The sequence below is a fragment of the Silene latifolia genome, chromosome 11 (assembly GCF_048544455.1).
Source record: "Silene latifolia isolate original U9 population chromosome 11, ASM4854445v1, whole genome shotgun sequence".
NCBI classification, from domain to species: domain Eukaryota; kingdom Viridiplantae; phylum Streptophyta; class Magnoliopsida; order Caryophyllales; family Caryophyllaceae; genus Silene; species Silene latifolia.
The window spans coordinates 171,582,661-171,609,055 of record NC_133536.1 but is presented as its reverse complement, the minus strand read 5'-3'; the positions used below and the strand labels follow the sequence as shown (position 1 = coordinate 171,609,055).

Genomic DNA, 26,395 nt, shown 5'->3' with positions numbered 1-26,395 from the left:
TTCTTACTCCCTTAATACCTCGAAACTCATGGCTAACATGTCGTCCTGAACTCCTATATAACTATTTACTCACGGCCTCTCATGATGCTATCTTGCCTTTCCATGATTCCTTATTTTTCATGTCCCATAATTTTGATTAACGTTCTCCCAATTTACCTCCATCCAATAATACCACGTAATAATTTATCTTCTTCCTTATTCTACCTAACACCTTAATAATCTGATTACCTTCTTGTTGCTCCACCACTCAAATTCCAATAATTCATATCGATATCTTCTCTTTCTTTCTTATCACTGATCCTCTCCCATCCTATTATTCACTCGCACTTGTCACCATCGATTCCCCACGACTAACGGTTACCCTTTAATTAGTTATATCTGCCTCTCGTATCCCTAGCAAACCAACCATTCACCTCATACCCTTACTTGCCCAAAGAATTATACACTGGGCTCACCTCTTGATAATTCAAATTCCCAATCTCGGTCATTTTCTACAAATCCACGTTGCGACATAGCTCTATCTAAGTTCACTAAGCTATATACCCTTCTTCTCAATCCCTCTATAACAACCTTTCATTACCTATATGTTCTTAACCAACACAATCTTAACCATCTCCCTCTATAAATCCTTACACCTCTCAAGTTGTCACTATTCACATCCCTCATCTCAATCTTTCATTCTCACATTTCTTTACACTTATATCACTCTTGCCCATAAACACTTACTTTTATATTACTTAACACACGCCTATATCACTCACCACATCTCACAAAACATGCTCTTTACCTCGATTAGCTCATCATTCTGTGGACATGGGGCCACGGGGGCGCTTGGGAAACAAGCGTTTGCATTTGTGGAGTCGCCACCAATTTATTGTGGAAAATTGGAAACCGTTCGAATACCTCGTGCCATGTCAAGACACAAAGTAGTGACATGAACACCAAGAACTTGTTACCCTTAGCATTCTATATCTAGAATGACTCTCGTGGATGCCAATGAACACGGATGTTCACAGAGATCTGGAGTAAGGGGTGAGGGTACGTATTAGGAAGCTCTTTTGATCGAACACCTAATCCCGCCCGCCTCGATAGCGGCCTCTACTAATGATTAGGGAAAATTGTCTATACTCGATATATTGTCGATTATATGCATGCAATGCAACATCCAACGTTTTAATCCTAACATGTGAAGAATTAGACTAAGTCGGTGAACAATTAATTTAGCATACAATTAGGTCGAAGTAGGAATTTAAGCTCAATTATATGTGAAGGCATACAAATGGTACAATAAAAGAAATACAATAAAGAAGATTACAATAATTACAATGGATTCAACTGATTTATGTCGAAAATACTTCCAAAACGGATAATTTGAGAAAGAACAAAATAAACAAATAAACGAACAGGAATTAGGCGATAATACGATTAATAGTTAATTAAATACGTAAGCTAATTAAACTAAGTCAAGGCAGAACGGAAGTTCAGAGACAGAAGTCAACCTGGAACAGGCGCAGTAGAGCTGCGCCCTATGGAAGAGACGCAGCAGTTGCTGCGTCTGTTCCAAGGGTGAGTTCTGCATGTGAAGCCGGAACTGCAAATCGTTAACGTTAATCGGTGAATTCAATGATTAATTATGATATTCGACTCGGATGGAAGTGATTTAGCAGATTAATTACATGCAAATGAGTCATAAAAGCAACAAAACATGGATGAGACGAATGCAAACGAATTAATTACATGAATGAAAGATTGATTAGTGATATAGGTGAACTAAATAGGTTAAATATGACAAATTAATGATGAATTAATGACGAATATGACAATAGACAGATGGAAATATATCAAAGGTCGAATTCCAGAAACTCAATATGAAAGAATTGAATCTCTACAACCCGGATTGATTTTAATGACGAAAACCCGCAAATATTGGATTACTTGGGATTCGAGTCGGGATTTAATGATGAATTAAACGTATTAATGATGATAAATAATATACATGTGAAATTATTATGCTATTATGTCAAAGAAACTGAAGAACAAACGAAAACAAATAATGCAAGACGAATTGACAGAGGACGCATGAAGAAGAAAGGAAGCAGGAACTGCGGCAGCCTCACGAAGAGGTGCAGCAGGTGCTGCGTCCTTTCTCGAAAGGTCATCTTCTGGTAATCCGTAAAAAAGGGTTTTAAAGCATGGTTTTATAAATCGGTTTTAAGAAGTATTTTCGACATAAACCTTACATTAATGATACAAAAGGTAAATAACAATAAATAAAGAAGGATTTACACCCTCAGACTTACATGTTTGACGAAACGAGATGAACTAAGTTTATGATTAGTAATGCTCGACTCGAATGTAACGAAAGTGCCCTCGTAAGAGGAAAACGATAAAGATTATTAAGTTGATTGATTGTGGAGTTGGTCAAATTGGTCGGTCATGCAAACGAGGCTGGTACTCAGAAGGATCCGAGCTTACGTGGTCGAATGTTCAAGCACGTAGACGCCAAAAAGTAAGAACGTGATCTAGAATGCAAAGGGAGAAGAGAAGGGAGGACACTCACGTGAGAAATATGAGGAGCGAAGGCTCCTATTTATACTAATCACGTGAAGGAATAGGGTTTTCGGAGAAACTTTGGAAGTGAATCTCGAAAAGATATGAAAAGATACGAAAAAATACGCAGAAAAGGACCTGGGAAGAGGCGCAGCAGTCACTGCGTCTCTTGGAAGAGGGGCAGCACCTGCTGCGTCTATTCCCAGATGGTTTCCTCCTGCGGAAGAAAGATTTCCATGTTTGGTTTATGGAATAACGGGATAATCTTATTTTCCTTAATATTTTGTATGAATATTACGGGAAATTCTTTACCCAAGAATAAAAGATTGTGAAAGATTTATAAAATATGGAACATCCGTAACATTCCAGAACATTCTGACTCGGGATTTAGCAGTTATCAGAAAATGAAGACGGTTTTAGGCCCGGACTCCAAATGTACTCTAATTACTGTCAAAACAACCGTATCGGCGCGTAGATGACAACTAAGAGGTAGACATCAGTGTTTCAGCAATCACTTGACGATAAACTTACGAACTGTCACAAATCGTTCCGTGTACCAAACATGCGGCCCAATCATCACCGGGTGGTTTGCGGGAGGTGTAGAAATGAGGTATCTACAGAGCCCCCACTTTGACTGAGGCTTTGACAAGGCGAAAGTCAAAGTATACCCATTAGGTCAATCGAAGATTACAACCTGACGACTATGGCGACGCAAGGTGGCCCAAGGGGTCTGAACCAAGGACCTGTCGTCGGGAACATTTTAGAGTCTGTCGACTATCGGGGAGGGTCGTTTAAAGTCCATTAGACTACGTAAGGAAGCTCGCCAGCCATAAGAAGAGACCATACCTGAAACTTCTTTTTTGAGAGGCTTCCAGAGATGCATGGGAGCTAAGGGTGAGCGTAGGATCTAAAGGATAAGCGTAAGAGCTAAAGGATAAGACCTAAAAGATAAGTAAGGATTGTGTTAGGGTGTGGGATCCCAAAGGAAAGCATCAATGGGAAGGAGGCCTAAAATATAATTTCAAACTGAGGGGTAACTAAGGCTTGAGTGTAAGAACTCTGCCGGTCTGGGAGCTTCTGGAGAACAACACCTTTATCGCACTCCGTGGGGAAATAGGAAATATTGTGGGTAGCAGGACACAGGCGGGAACTGCTGGGAGAAATCTTCTTGGGTCGTCTTCAAACAAACTTCAGAAGAACTCGAGAAGGACGATTGTATGTCACGAGCTCTCGTTGGGGAAACTTTATCAGGAATTTATCTCCATGTCTCGAGAGGGATTGTCTATCCGCTTACTCTCGCTGGGGGAATATAATGAAGGCGTGTCGAAACACCTGTCAAAGAATACCTGCTCGTTGTGACAAGCAAGGTCTTGGAAGCAATAAATAATGTATAACAGTCTATATTTGGCTTAGAAAATGCGGGTCTGAATGAAGAATTATCGTCAAACAGACCAAAAAAGATAAAATGGCATCGAGGAAGAGGCGCACCAAAGATGGGCCCACAAATAACGAACTCATAACGAATTTTTGAAAATTCGTATGAAGGGAAGCTAAGAAAGAGGCGCAGCAAGAGCTGCGTCTGTTGGAATAGGCGCAGCACCTGCTGCGTCTGTTCCCGGAGGTGTCTTTTCTGCGTAAAAACGCGATGAAACAGAGGGTTTCATTCATTTGTTTCGAAACATAAATCATCAATTTCTCTCTCAAACTTCAACCATTTTCGCCAAAATTTGATCCAAAAGCTTGCATTCGCCATGACTAATCGAGGTATGTATATCATTCTTGCATTAATCTTCTATAATGGACGAATTGGATTGACAAAATTTTGGGTTTTCAACCCTAAAATGTCGAAAATTTGGGGCTTTTCCCCCAAATGATCTTGCCTTGTAAAATTGACCATGTAAATGGCTAATTGGTAGTATATGGATCATAACCATGTATTTGTTTCGAATTTTCATTGAGTTTTGAGCATTTGAGTGAAATTGAGACGGTTTCACAGCTAAACCGTAAATTGCTTCGAAAACGGCCTTAGGCTTGCCCATTTGCGATGAAACTTGACATTCGGAATCCTTGAATGATGGGTAAACTGCCTACCCTCTTGGAATTTTGGTTTCTGACGGCTCTTTCATGGCACTTTTCTAGGGCATACTCGCCGTTATAACGAAATGCTGCCGAAATTTCGACTCGAACCCATGACTAGGCTTCAACTTAGGCTTGACTTAACCCAAATTACCACATGAGTGATCGGGTTTGTGGGAAAATTGCCAAAGATGGCGAAAAAAGAGCGATTTTGGGCTTCTAAAAACCCAAAAATCTCCTAATCAAGGCTCGTCGTCACTTGACGCGGCCTAAAGTTACTTTAACGTTGCAGGTGACGAGGCTTCTACTTCTGGGAGGGCTCCCATGGAGATAGACACTGCTATTGACGCTTCTCGTGCTCTCGAGGAGGCTTTTACTGCGGTGATGGCTGCTGAGGACGAGGTCCAGGAGGAGGAGGCTGCTGAGGAGGAGGAGGCCCCGAGACGGGCCAATGTGGGGCGAGGAGGTCGCCAGCTGAGGGGAGCACCTGCGTGGGCTGAGACCTGGGACACAAGGCACTTGCTTTGGGCTGCGGAGGGTCACCTGTCCTATAGGACGGTGAAGAGCTTGGTAATCCTTGAATTCATTACTCATCACTCATATTCTTTCGTTTCATTTGCTCCAATTTCTTTTCCAATTTCATTCAAACTAACGATAGCTTTTGTTTCAAATCACAATAGGAGCCCGGGAACATCAGATCGTTCTCGGGTTACACGACGGCTATGGAGTGTTACGAAAGGCTGTCGGCGAAGGAGCGGGCCATGATCGAGCGGGGAGCATTCGGCGCCCTGGTGTAGGCTTGGAGGGATATCGCGAAGAGGAAGCTGCGGGCTAACCTCAGCCTGGTCCGCGCTTTCTTGGACCGATTCTGGGATACGACTTCCACTTTTCACATGCCTTTTAGTGAGGTGGGAGTCACGTTGGAGGCCTACGGCATGATCTCTAGGCTGCCATGTGGGACCGAGGTGGTGGAGTGACCGGAGACTGCCATGAGGGTGGACTCGGCCGAGGCTAGGAGGTTGATCGGTTGGAACTTGGCGCCGAAGGCTGTTACAGTGCCTGGTTTGGTGCCTAGTTCTTATGTCCGAGACTACTTTGCGGGGAAGACCCCGGCGCTGGTGGTGATCGACGGGAGAGAGATGGCTCCTCCTCCCTGTACAGCTGAGAAGAGGGCCCGCTTGTGGCTTTGGTGGTTTCTGTCTTCGATCTACCTCGGAGACAAGGGAGAGAGGCTGTCGACGAAGCTTCTTCCCTTTCTTTCTAACCTGAGCTCCCTAGGGCGTTGGGACTGGGTCACTGCTGGTTTTGCGGTCGTCATCTGCTTCATGAGGGCCATGGTTCGTCCGGAGTTGATGGAGAAGGGGACTTCTCCTGGTGCTGTTGGCCCTGGACTACTGTTGGAGGTATGAACCTTCATTTGGACTAATAGTCACTTCTTTTCCTTATCGAATTACGAAAGATCGTTTATTGACTATCTTGCTTCACAGGCGTGGGTGTACTCCTACTTTCCGAGCCTCTCGCCCAAGAGGACGGAGCCGCTGGAGAAGGCTTATCCCGTTGTGAGGGATTGGGTGATGTGTCGTACGAGGAGCAAGCGCTCCTCTCACGGTGTCTACCGGCGGGATGTGAACGCTCTTCAGCTGGACAGCGTGAGCATCTCACTTATATTCGTTTTGCTTCTTTATTACTTTTTAACCGATCATAAGAATGATTTCTTGCTTGTCTTTCCCCAGTGGGTGCCAAGGCCTTGGGCAGATTACGCTGGCGCTCCACCTTTTGTGGCTGAGGTCCTTCGACCTAGGAGCTCGAGCCGGTTGCTGTTGAGGACGTCGATGGGTCCTATGTGGTACTTGGGCGAGCGCTTGGCTCGTCAGTGCTCTCGGGACGTCTTGACGGTTCCCATCGATCCTCCTAGGACGATGTTCAGGGAGCCTTCTGAGGCTGAGAGGGAGGCTGACTTGGCTGGCGTTGGTGGTGACGCCCTCCTCTTTCCTGGCGAGGACTACTCGGCGTTCCTCTACGGGAGGTTGGCGTAATGGCCGGTTGTGGTAGGTGCTTTATCCTTCTTTATTCTTGCTTTTTGAGAATACGATGAAAGATCACCGATTAATGAGAATCATTTGGCTTTGCAGGAGGTCGAGGCGGCGGGCATCAAGCCCCCAGAGTACCCCGAGACCCTTGAGTACACTGGCGCGGCCGGGAGGACGACGATCTCCGAGTTGCGTGACTTTGACGTGGCTGTGACGGATGCTGACCTGGACGATTGGCAGCATCTGGTTCGGAGGGTGAGCCTCTAATTTGTATGATCTTTTGTGTAAGAACACATTTGATTGAACTTATCCAATTATTAAGAACTTCTTTTTTTAAAGTGCAGGTTGCGCCGTCCCGGTTTGTGGTGTTATGGAGGGTAGCCAACTGGCTGCGAGCTACTGTCGTCGAGGCACTTGTCGACGGTCGAGGTCGTCAGGTATGAACCTTTCTTCATTTTTGAATTTTCTTATTTCTTATGATTGCTTGAAATGATTGACATGAGCCAATTTTGTTGCCTGCAGAGGGAGCGTGAGCTGGAGCGAGAGCTTGCCCAGTCTCGGGAGGAGACAGCTCGTCTGCTGAGAGAGCTCGAGGTTCGCAACGCCGAGGTTTCTGCTCTCGAGGCGAGAGTTGCGGAGTTAGGCGGCGACCAGTAGTAGCTTTGTTGTTGTTTGTTTTTGTTGGTTGTATCTTGCACATTTGTATATTTTAGGACCTGTATTTTGGACATTTTGGATTTTGCTTGGGGCTCGAGCCCCCAATTTGTTGTACATATCCCTCTTTTTGGTTGTATATGATGGCCTGAGTGCCTTTGCTGCTGGGTTGTGTTGCTTGTACCTGCATGTTAGCTTTGAACAGGTTTGGTAGATAACGGTTTACGTCGTCATGCTGCCGAAATTTACATAGAAGTTCACGTAAAACATACATTTGACGATGTATGGCCTAAATTAGCGCAAAACAAATGACTCACAAGTGCGAAAAAATGCAAAAAATGCAAAAAATTTGCCGGAAATGACCGGACGGTAGGGAGGGTTACCCCCAAAAAAATGAAAAAAATAGAAATCTATAAGTTAGAAATGTAGGAGCGAAATGATTCCCCAACAAAGAAATAAAATAAATATATAAGTTTGATTTCCTAAAAAGGAAGAAAATAGAAAGAAATATATAAGTGTGCTAAAATGACGAAAATGCTGATATTGCTTCGAAATGCGCATCCGCGAAATTAGGAAACACGAACTATGGTAATTTTCACGTATTTACCAAAATAATAACCCGTATGAATAGGAAATTATTCGTTAAGGAATTTAGGAAAGATCCAACTCGGAAATTCACAGAAACAATGCTGAGGAAGAGGCGCAGCAGGAGCTGCGTCCCTTTGAAGAGGCGCAGCAGGTGCTGCGCCTGTTCCCTGGTGTTTCCGTCCTGGCGGATTTTAGGAAACAGATTTTAGTATAAATAGAAACGTCGATAGAGGTTTTATTCACACAAATCTTCCGTCTCTTCCTCGTCTTATTACATAAAGTCCTCAAAATAATCCTTCATCATGAATACTTTAGAGATTCGTCTAAAAGAATGGACCAACGAGTTTTCCAACGTGGAGAAACACGACATGGGTGCTTATAATCTTGGATCATTGTTGAGCTTGAAGCTTATCAAGGTGGTCAAACCATTCCTAGATGCTTGTCTTGATTATTGGGACCCGAATTATCATGTTTTTGCTTTTCCCGGAGGTGACATTCGCCCATTTCCTGAAGAAATTGCCGCGATCGGTGGGTGGGACCCAGAACACTTGCCTGCTATTCCTTCTACTTCACAAGGGTATAAGAACAAATTTAGAGACTTGCTTGGATTGTCAAGAATTGAGGTGGACCGTCTAGTGACCTCGAAAGGAGTGCGAATGTTGGACTTTATTGACCGATTCATTAATAAGGCCGACCCCACCGTCTCTTATGTTGCCAGGCGAAGGCCTTTCGGATTTTGCTTGTTACATGTATATGTCCTTCAAGGGCATGTTGATGAGGATTTGAGAGATGATCCCCGTCTCCTGGGCCTAGTTGAGCAAATGGAACTGCGCAGGAGCCCAGCCTGTTTATGCTTAGGAGAGATCTTATTGGGTTTGGATAACAGGAAAGCCAATCGCGACCTACCTTATTTGGGAAGTCCCATTATTCTGCAGGTAAAAGAACGCTTTTCTTTTTCTTTTCTTTTCTTTTTTTTTCGTTTCTTTTTTTTTCTTTTTTTTTTCTTTTTTTTTTCGTCGTTTTTTTTTGTTGTTGTTTTTAATACCCGTTTTTGGTAGGTCTGGCTTATGGAGCGCCTTTGATTGATCGAGCCCCCAGTTCATGTTCCTTCTTATCATGCTCGCTCGATTGCAATGAGGACCAGGCTTTACATGATGGACTTCACTCGGGTCTGCAATTACTGGGGAAAACAAACTGAAAAGTGATGATGGCCCTTTGATTAGTTGGGTTGTACCATGGTGGCATCTCAAATCTGTCACTGGAGTATCTTCCTTGGATCCTACCCGATCTGTGCGCATTCCTGGCTTGGAATTCATGGTATGCATCTTCCCGGAGAGGTGATGAGACAGTTGGATCGGCGAGATGATTCCGAAGCTTGACACTGTCCCGCAGACTGCCGTGGTGCTTACTACTGAGAGCCGAAGGGAGTGGGCCATTAAATGGGCTCAAAGAAACGTATGGTTCTTGAACTCTTCTGTTAGTGCCTTATGGGTGTCGGACTCCTATCTGCGGTGGAGGAAAGCTACTACTTCGGAGGAGCGTGAGAGATTGAGGAAGCGCGAGCCCGTTGACTACAAGGTGCGCGAAGTGGAAAAAGAGAAAAAAAAGCATTTGACTGAGGGAGAGGAAGAAGCCGGGTTTCGAGTTGTTCATCCTTCGAAGAAACCGAAGACCTCTCCTGTCGTGGACAAAGTGATTGACAAGAATGGGAAGGCTAGGCCTCGAGAAAGACCGTTGGTAATTAGGTCCGAAGTGGCGCAGGAGCGTCCGGCTCAAGGTCGTGACAAGAAGTATGACAAAAATGACAAGGGCAAAGGGAAAATACAGGAATAGCCCGAGTCTTTATTATTATTTATTATTGTTATTAATGTAATAAGAAGGTGGGGTTTTTAGAATCCTAGCCTATTTTTATTTATTATGTAACGTATTATTATTATTATTAGAAATTAATGAAATAAAAGAGGTTAATTGGTTATGAAACCGTTGTGATTTTCTATTTATTATTCTTGTCGAATTCCAAATGCAATTGTAGATGTCCTTTTATTTACATTTTGAAATTAATGGGTTGTATCCTGTGAAGGATTGCCTACGTATTCATTTAAAAAATGAAATCAAACCCTTGCGCGTAGTTCAAGTAAATGTAAAAGAATAATTGTTCTAAGCAAGAGCTTGTAATGAACTTTAGAAGATAAGCATGAGCTTTTTACTTACTCTTAAGGTGCAATTTAGTTTATTTGATGATATGAGGATGACAATTTGTCAAAATGCAAGAGTAGAGTGACATTAGCTTATTTCAGCTTTGGCCAGGGGCCGTTTATTTCGTGCCACAAGAGCGGCACGTGAGGTTACGCGAGGCGCGTTTTTGTTCCTATTCTAGGAATAATACCGCTTTAGTTGGTCGAGGTTTGTCGGGTTGGCAAATTCATTCCCATCTAGGTCTGTGATTCTAACCGCACCCCCTGGAAGTATGGACTTGACTAGAAATGGCCCAGCCCAATTAGGTTTGAATTTTCCCCGTGGATCGACAGGTAAAAGTGCTCTAACCGACTTGAGTACCAAATCTCCTTCCTTGATGTTCCTTGGCTTGACCCTTTTGTTGAAGGCTCGTTTGATACATGCTTGATATGTTTGGACATTATGTAATGCGCGTAGCCTACGTTCATCCAAGAGAATGAGTTCTTCGTATCTATCCCTCTTCCAATCGGCTTCCGGGATTTGACTTTCGAGTAAGATACGCAATGATGGTATTTCTAACTCGACTGGCTGTACAGCTTCCATGCCGTAGGTCAAATAGAAAGGGGTGGCCCCAGTGGGCGTCCTTACAGATGTGCGATATCCCCACAAAGCAAAGGGTATTTTCTTCGGCCAATCTCGATAGTTGTCAATCATTTTCTTGAGAATTGTGACAACGTTCTTGTTTGCCGCCTCTACCGCACCATTAGTCTGTGGTCTATATGGCGAAGAGTGGTGATGCCTAATTTTGTGATTGGCTAGAAATTGCTCCGTCTCGGCTTGGAAATGGGATCCATTGTCACTAATGATCTCATGTGGGCAACCGTATCGACAGATGATGTTGTTTTGTATAAACTTTGCCACGTTTTTAGCCGTGAGACTAGTGTAGGAAGCCGCTTCTACCCATTTGGTGAAATAGTCAATTGCCACGAGGATGAAACAGTGACCTCCTGTTCCGGCTGGAGTTATCTTCCCGATTATATCGATTCCCCAGGTAGAAAATGGCCAAGGAGATGTCATCGTATAGAGCAAAGAAGGAGGGACATGTTGTACATTCCCGAAGATTTGGCAGTTGTGGCAATGTTTTACGTATTTGATGCAATCGGATTCCATTGTGGTCCAATAATACCCAAAACGTGTGATCTTCTTCGCCATCATGGGCCCACTCATGTGAGGACCGCATTCTCCATCATGAACTTCCTCCATCACTTTCCGCGCCTGTGAATGATCAAGGCAACGTAGGACTACACCAAGAGGTGTTCTTTTGTATAACTCTCCTCGCATGAGAACGTATTGGGAAGCTAGTAGGCGTATAGCCCGTTGTCCCCTTTTGTCCATATCCGGTGGATAGGTACCGTTGAGTTTGAAATTTAGGATTGCTTGGAACCAAGGCTCCTCTGTAATTTCCTCTTCATCGGTAATTTGGTGGACATAAGCTAATCGTCGTTCGATACACAAAGGCATTTCCACCATGTCATCTGGCATATTAATCAAAGATGCGAGTTTTGCAAGAGCATCCGCAAATTGATTTTCTTCCCGAGGTAGGTGTAGATAGGTTACGTGATCAAAGAATTGGGCAACTTGGTCTATTATGGCTTGATAAGGTGCTAAGCTTTCGCTTCGGATTTTCCAAGATCTCGTAACTTGATTGATGATCAGGGATGAATCCCCATGCACTCGGAGGTTTTTAATGCCTAAACTCGCTGCCGCCTGTAGTCCAATGAGACAAGCTTCGTATTTTGCAGCATTGTTCGTCACCTTGAAGTCGAGTTTGACAGAGATCGGTGTATGCTCGCCTTCAGGAGAAATGAGCAACACTTCTATTCCAAATCCTCTTAAGTTTGATGCTTCATCGAAATAAAGGTCCCAGGAGTCTACATCGGTTTGGAGTATATCCTCGTCTGGAAATGACCAAGTATCTATAGTTTGTGCATCATTGATGGGATTTTCTGCAAAGAATTCGGCAACGGCGCGCCCTTTTATAACTTTTAGGGGCACGTATTTGAGATCGAACTCTGAGAGCATCAATGTCCATCTTGCTAATCGTCCGTTGAGGACGGGTTTCTCGAAGAGGTATTTAACTGGATCCATTTTGGAGTATATTTTGACGGAGTAGCTAAGCATGTAATGGCGTAGCTTCTTCGTCGCCCACACAAGAGCGAGGCATGTCTTTTCGAGTTGTGAGTATTTACACTCGTACTCCAAGAACTTCTTACTAAGGTAGTAGATAGCCCTTTCCTCCTTTCCTATGGTTTGGGCTAGCATGGCGCCCATGGATGTTTCGATCACTGTGAGATATAAACCAAGAGGTTGATCTCGTTGAGGTGGCATGAGCACGGGTGGTTTAGCTAATATCTTCTTGATTCAGTCGAACGCCTTCTAACAGTCGTCATCCCACATGGTGTGATCTGTTTTCTTTAGCTTCTTGAAGATAGGTTCACAGATCATGGTGAGTTTCGATATGAATCGACTTATGTACTGCACTTTTCCCAGGAATCCTCTGACTTCTTTCTCCATTTGAGGTTGCGGCATTTCGATCAAGGCTTTGATTTTGGAAGGGTCTATTTCTATACCTCGTTGGCTAACGATGTATCCCAGGAGTTTGCCAGACGTTACTCCGAATGTGCACTTCTTAGGATTGAGCCTCATGTTGTACTTTCGTAGCCTTAAGAAGAATTTGCGAAGGTTCGCAATATGCCCCTCTCTATCCTTGGATTTGACAATCATGTCGTCTACGTATACCTCAACTTCTTTGTGCATCATGTCATGTAGGAGTGTGGTTGCGGTGCGTTGATATGTAGCTCCGGCGTTGATTAACCCAAATGGCATAACCGTATAGCAATAGGTTCCCCATTGAGTGACAAAGGCGGTCTTATGCATGTCTTCTATGGCCATCTTGATTTGGTTGTAACCTGCGTACCCATCCATGAAGGATAGTAACGCGTGATCTGCGGTATTGTCCACCAATATGTCGATATGTGGTAGAGGAAAGTCATCTTTAGGACTTGCTTTGTTTAAGTCTCTAAAATCAACACAAACGCGGATTCTCCCATCCTTTTTGGGTACGGGTACTATTTTGGCTACCCAGTCGGAGTACTCGGGAACTTTGATGAACCCGGATTTGAATTGCGTATCGACTTCTTCCTTAATCTTGAGAGCCCACTCTGTTCTCATTCGACGAAGCTTTTGTTTCACGGGCTTGAAACATGGCTTAATTGGGATTCTATGTTCGGCGATATCCCTGTCGATCCCTGGCAGGTCTTTGTAGGACCAAGCGAAAATGTCTTTGAACTCGTGTAGGAGGTCTATGAAAATGGCCCTTTCGGTAGGGCTCAGGGTTGTCCCTATCCTATGTTCTTGGGGTTCTAGTTCGGTTCCTACATTGATGGGTTCAGTGTTCTCTATTACTGGTCCCCCTTCCCCCTCTTGTAGTATTTCCTTGGCTATGTAGGGAGGTATCTCAATTGAGTCTGGGTCTGGGTCATCCTCAGTATCATCATAAACAGAATTGCATTCAAGATAACACAAAGAGTAAGCAGAACCTGATTTATTCATATTAAAGTTTGAGAAAAGTTGAAACAAAGAAGCCATCTGATCTGTGGTCAGTGGTGGTAAAGGGACAGCTGTTGGGGCATTTCCCGAACTACTGCTATTATTTGATGCTAAGCTAGGAGAAACAAAGGGAATGGGGGTGACGACATGAGGAGACTCCTTAGCGACTTCTCTAGACTCTGACTCTGACTCCGGCTCTGACTCGAATTCATCGTCTTCTGGTTCTCCTTTGAACATTACTCCTTCTCCAGTGGTGAGCTTGAAGAGTCTTCCTTGATTATTGGTCCACTTGATTGATTTTCTCCATCCTTTCTGCTGATTCGCGTTTGTTTCTGTGATTAATGCGGTAGGGTTGAAGTGGTTGTCTTGAAGTATCATGGGAATGATCTCATCCTGCGCGGCTCTAACAAATCGATCTTCTCCAAACAGTAGACTAACAGCTTGTTCGTCTAAGCAAGGTGCTTGACGGGCTTTGACGGTAGGAACCGTTTCTGGAGGAATGAAGTAGCAATCGTGAAAGATCTCGATTCCAGCTATCTTCCTTCCGAGGTGGTGCCAAGGTTCGGGAAATCCGTGAAAGAGTTCTTGACTTCCTTCCCTAACAAAGTATCCATTTAGTGTAGGGAAATATGGTCGCATTTGGACTCCTACGTGCTTACGGTTTTGAACTTGAGCAAGCATATCGAGGACTTCCTCTTTCGTGGGTTTGTATCCTAGGCCAAGTGGTATTCTTTTTTAGTTGCCTTCCTTGTAGGGTGCGAAGGTGTTTCTTCGGACAGGGTTCAAAGGCATTCCAGGGAAGTATCCCTGGGATTTGAGTATGTGGTTGACCACCAAGTTGGAGTAGGGATCGTAGTATAGGGGTGCCAATTCGCTTTCTATGACACTTATGCTTTGAAAGCCCCCAAGTTCATGTACTGGATCCGCAAGGACTTGATTATTTGACTTCTTTTCGATTATAGCCTTGATGGGCGACGAAGTGATCGTCACCACTTTGCCATTTAGTGGAATTTTGATCTTTTGGTGAAGGGTGGATGTTACCGCTTTGGAAGCGTGAATCCAAGGCTTTCCCATAAGTATGTTGAAGGAAGCTTCAATGTCCACTATTTGGAAGTTAACCTTTCGCTCAATTGGCCTTGTGGCTATGGTTAGGTCAACGAGTCCTACGACCTTTCGTCGTGTACCATCATATGCACGAACACCTTGATTGGTAGGGGTCCAATCCGACTCTTTCATGCCTAGTTTGTATGCCGTTTTGAGGGGTATGACGTTGACCGCGGAGCCATCATCTACCAAGGTCATTGGCACGTTCTTCTTTAAGCAAATGACAGTGATGTAAAGTGCCAAGTTGTGGCTAGCGCCAAAGGGTGGCAAATCTTCGTCTCAGAAAGTAATAGGATTACTTAGCTTCGGTGATTCTTGGAAGACCAAGTTGACTACATCGTCGGGTGTGGAGTTATGTGCTACATTTAGCTTGGCCAAAGCTTGCAGTAAAGCTTGGCGATGTGGGAATGAGCTTTCTACTAATTGCCAGACTGAAAGATCAGCCTTTGTCTTCTGTAAATGCTTGAGCAAATGATCAGTAGAGTCATCTTCGTTATCATTTGGTGTGATAACATTGGTTGGACCATTTTGAGTAGTACTTTGATATGGACGCCCCGAATGAGTTAGGTGGTCCACGTCTTGGTCTTCACCATTTTGGACTATTTCCTTGACTAGGGAGTGTTCAATGAGATAATCGTCTTCATCGTCATCGGCCCATACTCCATTTACTGTAGCTAGTTCCCTCATTCTCATGATCTCGTCCTCTAATTGTGTGATTTGGTTGACTAGTTTATCAACCAAGGCGACTATTTCTTGCATAGTGGCATTTTGAGAAAATATTAGTGGCGCATGTTCTTTAGGTGTCGCATTGGGGTCATGTAAAGTTTTCACCACATTTTCCAATTCCCAAACTTGCCTATCCACACTTTTTGCCCATGCTATGAAGTCGGCAATGGTAGGGGAAATGGTAGAGTAGAACCCTTCATTCTCGATCGCGTGGATCTTGTCTTCGACTGGAGAAATGAGGTGTGAACAATCTAGGGTAGATTCTTCACTTGTGATCACTAGAATTCCAAGAGGATTCTGAGTGTTGTTGGGCTTACCTCCCGGCGGTTTTGGTAGTCGGCCATCCTTTATCATGTCTTGAAGCACATTTTTCAATTTGTAACATTTTTCTGTGTCATGCCCCTTACCCTTATGATATTCGCAGTATGAGTTCTCGTCCCAGAACTTGGACTTCTTTTCAGGTTCGGGTGTAGGTCCTATGGGTTGGAGTTTGCCTTGTTTCATTAGCCTTTTTAGAGCATTGGAGTAAGTGTCCCCAAGATTTGTAAATTTCCTTGGTGGGGCACTCATCTTGGATGGTGATAAGTGCATATTTTATATACTTTCATCCCCTATATTAGCTCCATTTTATTTGTCATTTAGCACTTATCATAGTGTTTTGAGCTAATATTTGTTATTCTAGTGCATTTGTTTGTCTCCACATGTTTTGTAGGATACTTAAGCTTTTTGGAGCTAAAATACTACAAGATGAGCTACTAGAGTGCAATGGCTAAGCAAGACCAAATATTGGGCTATCATGGAGTGTTTGCATGGGTTTTTCATGAAGAAGTTGATGGACTAATGTGTGCAATACAATTGTTGTCAACAAACCAAAGTCAAGCCCAACTTCAAGTCCAAGTAAAGGTGGAAAAGATAGGATTCCAAGCTACCTAGGATGCCAAGAATTAAGGTCTTAACCGGGTGATTAATCGCACAATTAGTCACCAACATAGGATTCTCCAAGCAATTAAGAGGAGAATTAAGGCAAAGGAGCTGGAAACACACGACCCCGATCGGGGTTGCATGCCTCTTGGCTTTTACGTTATGCTCTCCTCTCCTATAAATAGGAGAGGTGTTCCAAAGCTTTAGGCATCCAATTTTACGTCCAAGTTTTAGTTTACAATAGCCTTAAAAATTATATTTCTCTCAATAGTTTTCATATTAGTTTACAAATTAGTTAATCTTGTAGTTCTTCAAACATTTGGTTCTAAGTTATTTCAAGCTTTTGGTTATACATTGTTCTTCCATACAAGTTCTCTACTTTTAAGGTATTTCTACTTATAGTTTATATCTCTACATTTCTATTTCAATTTATACATAGTTTATAATTAAATAATTTGTTAGATTACTTTAGTTTAATTCTTCCACATGTTAAATCAATTAGTTTATATAAATCATACAATTATGTTCACCATTTCTCTTAATTTAGTTTGCAATTTACATTTTAGTATGAGTAGCTAAATTTCCTAGTCTAAGGGCTAGGGGAGCCATGCATAAATCAAGTATATAACATGATAAAATAGATTAATAATAATATTGATCATATTGCTTCTATCACATGCTTGTGCCACAATGTTTAATCTCTGTTCAGGGCCCTATTCAATTGATTAAGTTTGTTTATTCGTTCTATAAGTCGAGAGGCACGGAATTGAATTAGACTAAGCATGTATAGTAGGACGACCTAGTCATGGACGAGAGTTTCTCTAGGACCCGGTCTATGGTTGATGCTAATGCCGCAAGGTGGGTATCTTTAAACCTAAGCAATTGACAATGTTATTAGTACCGAATTTATCATAATCATATGTTTACATTTTGCATGTGTGACCCAAACCCCTTAGACTCTCTTTTATTATATAATTTACATCATTATTGTTTTCAATCAAACAACCAAACCAAATCAAATCGTAATCGACCTTGATAAAAATCTACCCATAGCAATTCACGACGTAATTCCCGTTTCCTTGTGTTCGACCCCTATTGCTACATTAACTTGTTGTTTAGGTTAATTATCTTTGCATAGGTACGCGATAAGCCTATCAAATTTTGGCGCCGTTGCCGGGGAAACGGTTTTATTACATTTTGAATTGTCGATTTTTATCTTGTTTTATTTTGTCTTGGGGAACACTTGTTCCTTGAGACCGTTACTTATCATTTTCCTAGAAATTGTTGTCTTATGCCCAGGTCCTCTCATAGTGGAGAATTGCTTTCACCGGATTCCGAGCCCGAGAAAACCTTTAGGAAAAGACGACGTTTTTGGAGGGAAGTGAAAGAAGCCACTTCTCCCATACAAGTTGAAAGTGCTAGAAAGTCTTACTTAGACGATCTAGAGGTTCTTGAAGAGGAGGAGGTTTCTTGTTCATCAACTCCACCATCATCACCATCTACTACCAGAAAGATGGTGAGACTTTCCAATCACTCAAAGCCCACCGCGGCCATGCTTCCGGCCGGCATCACAACCACTCAAATCACCGCGTCGGACTTCGAGATCAAACCGGCTTTCATTAGCCTTGTGGAGAGAAAGCAATTTGGAGGAAGTCCTTTGGAGGATCCCAATTTGCATGTCCAAAACTTTTGTGACTATTGCTCCATGATCCGTCAAATGGGCGTCACCCAAGCCCAAATAAGGGAAATACTTTTCCCTTTCTCTTTGAAGGATAAGGCCAAGCTATGGATCAATAGCCTTGACCGCACCACCTTGGGAATCACCAATTGGGAGACTTTGGCTCTAGCCTTCTATCAAAAGTTTTTTCCACCGGAGAAAACTCAAACTTTGAGGAGCCAAATCACCGGATTCCGTCAACAAGCTCTTGAGAGCTTATATGAGGCATGGGAGAGGTACAAGGAGTTGCAAAGACAATGCCCACATCATGGGCTAGATGAATGGTTTCTAGCAATAACATTCTACAATGGATGTTGTGCCGAGTCCCGAAGGATTCTTGATTCCGCCAACAATGGGCGGTTTGATCAAATTGACACCGATCTTGCTCATTCCACGATCGAATCATTGGCGATCCATGATGCCCAATATGTCAATTCCCGAGTTGTGTCATCCAAAGGTAAAGAAGAATCCTCTAACAACTCCGTTTTGCTAGCTCAAATTGCCTTGCTCCAACAACAATTGGCAGAGAGAGATGCTAAGGATTCCATTCAACAACTCAATGTTGTGTCTTCAACGAGCCAAATCATCGTTTGTGATGGATGTGAAGGTGCGGGTCACTATGCCGCTCATTGTCGAGCCCCTATGGAAGAGTTAAATGCTTTTCAAGCTCTAAGACAAAGTTCATATCCACCGGGTACATTTTCCAACACATATAACCCGAATTCAAAATTTCATCCAAACTTGTCTTACACTAGCAATAATGTGCTTAACCCTCAACCCCCACCACAACAAAATGCCTATGTTCCTCAACAACAAAAGTATATCCCTCCACCGGGTTATCAAAATCAACAAAGGCCCCCACAAAACAATTATCAACAAAGGCCCCCACAAAACAATTACCAACAAAATCCACCACAAAATGGCCAACAAAACAATCAAGGAGTGGGTAAGCTCGAGGGCATGATCATCCAAATGCAAAGGGAATTATTGGCTCAAATTCAAAAGAACGATCAATCTCATAGTGTCGCGGTCAAGATGTTGGAACAACAAGTGGCTCAACTAGCCGCTTCTAATTCTCAAAGGAAGAATGGTCAACTACCTCCCCAAGGTGAGCAACCACATGAAACCGTTAATTCTATTTCCTTGAGAAGTGGTTCAAGCTATGATGGGCCATCCATGACTTTGGATGATGAGGTGGTCGTCAAAAAGGCTAAGCTTGGGGGAAATGACAAAAAGAAGGCTAGTGAAGAGCCTATTGTTAAAGATCGTGTGCCATTTCCTTATCGATTGTTGATGCTAAAGAGGAAGAGCAAGCTTGATGCCAAAGATGTTGGGTCTTCTATGCCAAAAGAAAGTGATGAGGTGGTTATTGAGGAAATCTCTCCTAATACTAAGGAGAGTGATGTCACTTCAAACAAAGTGGATGCTCCCAAGGAGAATGAGAAAGAGATAGTGAAAGGTGTGGAGGATGCTCCTCCCAAAGAAGTTGTTCAAATACCATTTCCTCATCGTCTAGCAAAGCACAAGAAGGAAGGTAAGTTTGCTAAATTTTTGGAAGTTTGTAAGAATTTACAAGTCACCGTCCCATTTTTAGAATTGTTTACCCAAGTCCCCTCCTACGCAAAGTTTATGAAGGAAATCCTCTCAAAGAAGCGATCCTTCAATGAGGTTGAGACCACTGCTTTCACCGGAGAGTGTAGTGCACTCTTACAAAATAAGTCTCCCCCGAAACTTAAGGACCCTGGTAGCTATTCTATACCTTGCACTATAGGCACATATACCATTGATAAGGCCTTTTGCAACCTAGGTGCTAGTGTGAGTGTCATGCCTTACTCTCTTTATGAAAAACTTGACATGGGTGCTTTAAAATGCACAAGTACAACATTGCAAATGGCGGACCGTTCTTTAAAGCGACCTTTAGGTGTCTTAGAAGACGTACCCGTCAAAGTTGGCAAGTTTTTCATACCCGTTGACTTCCTCATACTTGACATGGCCGAGGATTCACAAACCCCAATTATATTGGGTAGGCCATTTTTATGCACCGCGGGTGCGCTAATTGATGTGAAAAATGGGAGGTTGACATTGGAAGTGGGTGATGACCGGGTTTCCTTTAGCAAAAACAATATCATTAGAAGCCCAATGTTACAAGAGTCTTGTTATTTACTTAGCATTGTGGACTCTTCTTATGCCTCTACTACGCTTGGATCCTCACTAACGGATCCGTTGGAGGACGATATGGGTGTTGTTTGCTTTGTAGGTGATGATGCTAAGGACGCTATTGCTAAAAGTGAAAAAAGGAAGAAAGGGAAATTTTATTTGAAGAATTTCAAATGGTTGAGAAATGCAAAGATAGCTATGAAATGGAGCTTGGTTGGTGGCAAGCTCAAAGACAAAACTTGAATCAAATAGCTTCTTACGTCGTGCGGGACGTTAAACCAGCGCTTCTTGGGAGGCAACCCAAGCCTTTTATTGCTTTTATTTATTTTTGTTTTTAATTTTCTGCAATTTATTGTTTTTCGTAGATTAGTAATAAAATGTTCGACTTGACGATGTTTCTTTTTGTGATTCTTAGGTGAAAATGAAGAAATGAGGTTTAGAAGTAAATATGGCACGCTTCCCCATGCAACAATCCCGTTCGGGGACGTGGTTTTCGAAAAAGAGAAGGAAATTACATCAACGCGGAGAAGAGGCAAAACCTGAAGAGGAGGTCAACCCCTATCGGGGTTGGTGGCCCCGATCGGGGTCGTGGTTCTGTGAAATTTCGGCCTTTCTTCCTTATGCGGGTAAAGAGTGAATCGTTTTATCATTCTTATATAAACCCGATGGTACCTCCATTCTCTTTCCCTACCATTTTTTTTTCTTCACTATTTTTCACTTTGGTCACAAAGAAACATCTACATTCCCCCGGATTCATGCTAGCTTGGGGGAGATTAGCAAGTCGAGTATGTTTTTCATTGCTTTGCATATTAGTTTAGATCTTGCATCCCATTAAACATAACCTCTAGTCCTTCTTGTTTTGTGCTTTGAGCCATTTTTATAGTTTGATTGGGTGATTTGATAGTTGGCACATTGAGGACAATGTGATGTTTAGCTTGGGGGAAGATATTGCATTTGCATATAGTGTAGTTGCATGTAGTGTAGAAATTTTGAAAATTTTTGAGAGAAATTTTTGCTTTGTGCTTGCTTGTAGCCTACTTTCCTCTTTGCTTATCCTAATAATGGCTTATTGCTAATGATTTATTCTTTCATGTTGGGATATTAGCTACATGGGGATGTCTTGACATAGTAGGTGGGAGATGGAGAATGAACCGAATAGGCTTGATCTTGACTTGTGGCAAGCTACAAAATGGTAAGGTAGAGCCTCTTTTTGACCGATGTATCCATATCCGGTCTCTCTTAGGTGAGTATAGGTGTCTCCTTATAATGTGTGTTTCATCAAAACGCACAAGTATGGTTCTCATGTCATCTCTTGGTAAGCATGCATTCACTTGTTATAGCATTTTGGAGCCATTCACATGATATATTAGCCTTTTTGACCCCCTTCACAAAATTTATCCCTAGCTACACATTGAAATTGCCTACCCTTGTTGAGCTAGTAGCTTAGTTGGATAATGTTTGGGTGCTCATTGGGATATGGTTTATTGTTGGAAGTCATGTGAGCTTGGTCTTAATGCTCAAGAAAGAAAGAAAAAATGATGAATTGAGAAAAATGAAAAGGAAAAGTGAAAAAGAAAATGAAAAAAATAAGAAAGAAGAAAGAAAAAGAAATGAAAAAGCATGAAAATGAAAGAAGAAGTATGCATTGGAAATAAAAAGAGAAGAAGAAGTTGATGAAAGAAACTCTCATGCATTATTCATACATTTTGGAGAGTTTTCTTATGATTTGAATTACAAAATTGGGTTAGAATTGGGATTGAGCACCTTTACAATTTGGTAGTTGCTAGCTTGACTTAGCTCCACATTACCATAATTCATTTGTTCCCCCTTCTTACCCATCACATATTGCCTTCTTCCTACCCATTTGGCTTCTTATTCATGCTTACATTTGATTGTCTTTGCTTGCTAGTTTGACATGTTTACCATATTAGATTGCGGGCACATTATCATAAGTCGAGGATAGTTGAGTGTTTATTCACAAAATTGTCCTTTCACATATAAAAGAGTTTGAGTGTCCCGTGAGAGTCCATAAGTCAAAAGATCATGCAAGAGCTTAAAGGTTCATTCAAAGTTTTCTATGCTACGCCGTCGTGTAAATCTCAACCATGCTTTGCTTTATTCCTTGCCCATGTTGTTTCGGGTTTTTAAATCATTATGATTAGCTCATTGGGATATTGCAATTGATGGGATTTGGTTTCTTGCTTGGGGACAAGCAAGGGTTTAGCTTGGGGGAGTTTGATAAGTGCATATTTTATATACTTTTGATACCGTCGTTTAGTATCAAATATAAATACCTAACTCAACTAACAGAAGCTAGTGGAAGTAGGGTCGATCTCCACAGGGAGGCTAAGTTGCTATCTATCTTTTAAACTCGGTCTGTTAGGGTGTCACAAAAGTGGGGGTTTAAATGTGATTTTCTAAACTAATAAGAGTAAGGAAAAGAGAATAAGAGAAAGGGATTAAACAGATAGAGAGAAACAGCTAAGACAAACGGTTCACCATAATCATCCAGTCAAGTAATCTAGGCTCAGGTCAATGCAAATACGGTCTAAGGGGTAACGAACGTCACCTTTCGGTCCTTGATTCACCCTAAAGTGTAAACAGCTTAACTTTCGCCCTCACTGCAATACCCTATTGTTCGCTACTAGTCTCGCCTCTTCCAACCTTTCGGTCCAGGTCAAGGATCACTAAGAATTAAAGGTCTAATTGCGTCGACTCAATCAGACGGTTACAGTTAATTATAGCATTTAACCAACAAAGACCTTAAAAGCATTAACCCAATAATTCGATTACTCTCCCTTCATAATTATGGATCCCCTATAGTCTTAGCATAAGAAAATTAGCTACTCATGGCCAACGAATTAACAATAACAGTCATATACGAATAAACTAGATCAAGAGGCATAATAAGGGAATTAATGAGATCTACTAGCATAAGAGAAATAAATAACAGTAGAGAAATTAAGGGCAATAAGAAGGGAATTGAGAATAAAACTAAATAGAATTAAAGTCTAAGAGAAGAGAAGAAGTTACAAAGGGATCCGACGGAGAAGCGAAGAACGCCGCCCAAAACGTTGTAACGTGCTACTGAGTAACAGGAAATGTAATTGATGTTCTCTTAGGTCTAGGTGGTCTCCTATTTATAATAAGAGAACTTATTGTCTAAGATAAAATAAATATAACATAACATAAATAAAGTCTCGACATAAGCCTTCTCGATCGAGTGACAATGGGCTCTCGATCGAGCTTCCTTGCGTTAATTCTTCTCGATCGAACAGACAAGGAGACTGTTCGATCGAGCATCTCCATTAGAAGCTCCTTCGATCGAACAGACACGGAGACTGTTCGATCGAGCATTCCAGTAGCAGCTTCCTTTCGATCAACCTGTTTGAACACTCAATCGAACATACTCTTCAACGCAGCTACTAGATTGACTTTAACGCCTTAAGTACGACTTCACGCACTCCAATGCAGCGACATTTCCACTTCAAATCTACTCTTTCTCCAAATGCATGCAAAACGAGCGGTAAAAGGCTTGATTTAACTACTTTATGGTCCATTCCTGCAATTAAGACAAGATACACCAAAGTAGCATATTCGGGGCATTTCGTAGCATAAAACCACGATAAAAGCATAGAAATACGTGCATAAAATAGGCTAAAAAGACTATATAAAATGCACGTATCAAATCTCCCCAAACCAAACCTTTAGTCGTCCTCGAGTAAACTAAAATGCAACTAAAGAAACAACAGTGGAACGGGACCAACGCATCAGCTACAAATCACCCACTAAAACCAATTTAATGCAATAACTGACAAAGTGGCAAATGAGAAGTGCAAACGAGTTAAATCAATGTTTCGAACTTACTGAACCGTCGACCTTGCGAGACTCAAAAGATATCGGACTCTCACGGTCGCTCGTCACTCAAAATTAGGCACAAGGTGAGTATATATGTGAAAGATAGAAAGAAGTAAGACACTCACCTAACTCGACCTATAAGAACATGCATGCAGTTAACATGAATAAAGTCTCTACAACCGTACATATGTATTCCAACCATACTAATGACCAAGACACATGCCGAGGACTTACATTTGGGTAAGTGAGGTAATGGGCAAGAAGGGGCTAAAATGAATTTGGATATGTGGGGTTAGTAGCCAGGCTAGCAACAACAAATCCAAATATAAACTGCATCCCAACTTCGTACTCAATATAGCAAGATGAAACGGTGCAAAATCATGCACTAAACTCACAAAACACCAAGAATCGTCAACTCCCCATAAGATATAAATAAGACCTGGGAGTGAAAATCTTTGTACAATTCTCATTTCTTTTTCACATGATTTTTTCTTTCTTTCTTTTTCTTCTTTTCTTGTTTTGTTTTTTTTTTTCTTTTTTTTTCATTTTTTTCATTCAACAATTCTTTTATTTCATTCCCTTTGATTCTTCCACCATCCTCTGAAATCAGATAAAATAACCATATTGCAATAACACATTCCAACAACTACTCGTCACTAGCTCGGCTAGGGTAGGAAGTATTATAGAAAGTAGTTAATAGGACAAAAAGGCAATTTGGCTATGTGGGGTTCATGGGTAGAATGAAATAAAGGGAACAGCCTCTCCTAACATGTGTCACCATCCACAGACCGAATGCATACAGGTGTTAAGAAGACTAGACTCATGCTATGCAAATTGATGTTACATGCCTTAAAGAGAGCACTACTCACATCCTAAATGAAACCGGTCATGAATGTCACCAGTTTATAAAGCTCTAACCTCAGAATGTAATGTAGCTCGCCGACATAATGAATCAAGTCTATTCGTTCAGACAAGAGAGAAACAAAAACTCGTAGATTATGCACATAATCGTGCCAACTAAATGTCAAGAATAAGCAAGGCTCAAGTAAAGGTTCAAAGTAGCGTCAATGTTCAAACGTTCCGACTCAAATTAAACATGAAAATTTTGAAAATTTTTGAATTTTATGATTTTTATATGAATTTTTATATGATTTTTCGAATTAATTAAAACAACAATGCATGCGAGAATAAATAAACGTGCAAGCAAAAATGCAAGAAACATGCAGACATAGATATGGATGCATACCTCCCCAAACCAAACCGTACAATGCCCTCATTGTACCAAAAATAGGGAAAGAAATGCAAACTGAAAGGAAACGGAGAAGTGGAGTCGGAAAACTTACAAAACGTCATAAGGAGGGACCTCCCCAAACCGACCATGAACATGGGAGGTCAAGAAAAGTCAAGCAGCGGCTCCATAGACGGAAAACATCAGCTGGGATTCAAAACTACTCGATCGAGCGCTTGGAACAGCTCGATCGAGTGAGCTGGGAATTGGAAGGACTCGATCGAAAACCACTCGATCGAGTAAGCATGAATCTGACATTGATCGATCGAGGAAAATTGTTACTCGATCGAGTGAAGTCTTCCCCAGAAAGTGCTCGATCGGGCTGAAAACCACTCGATCGAGTACTTAGACCTGCAAAACACGCATTCCAAGGCTAGAAAAGCATAAAGAGTTCGTAAAACAGCGTTTAAAGTTCAACGTAAAGCTAAAGAAAACAAAATGTTTAACAAAAGTACAATAAAACAGTCCGGGCTGCCTCCCGGTAGCGCTGGTTTAAGAGGTCCCGCACGACCTTCTTCTTATCATCCAACAGCACAGATTATTGGACCACTACTATGCCTCTGACTAGACGCGGTAGCTTCAGAAATCGTCAGGCGGACATCCGGCCTCCACAGCTTGGCAATGTAAGAACAACAGCTTCTCATTGCGTCCGGGTCCCAAACTATTGTCTCATCACGCAGCTTCTTCCTAGACGGTGTAGCTTTATTAACACCTCCTCCTGGGTCGTCTATCCAGGCAGTTCCAGACTTCATGCTAAGAGCACCCATCTCACCTCCCGGGTCTTTGAACTTGTCGCGACCTGCAGAGAGAGAAACAAACAAATGTTCCTCCAATTTGCTCCCAGAATGGGGCGGAGGTGTTACAACAGCAATGACAATATGTGACTCAAAAGACGGCTCAGACGAAATGTCAACGGAGTCTACAAGGGGAATATCAATGCAA

At 42.2% G+C, this 26,395-nt stretch overlaps 1 non-coding gene across 1 annotated transcript; it reads right to left on the bottom strand.

Annotated features, from left to right (window-relative positions):
* Positions 1–18,318: 18,318 nt before the first annotated feature.
* On the bottom strand, positions 18,319–18,425 carry LOC141616527 (small nucleolar RNA R71). Its single transcript, XR_012530871.1, has one exon. It is a non-coding gene; the product is annotated as a small nucleolar RNA R71 (small nucleolar RNA).
* Between the last annotated feature and the right edge of the window lie 7,970 nt (positions 18,426–26,395).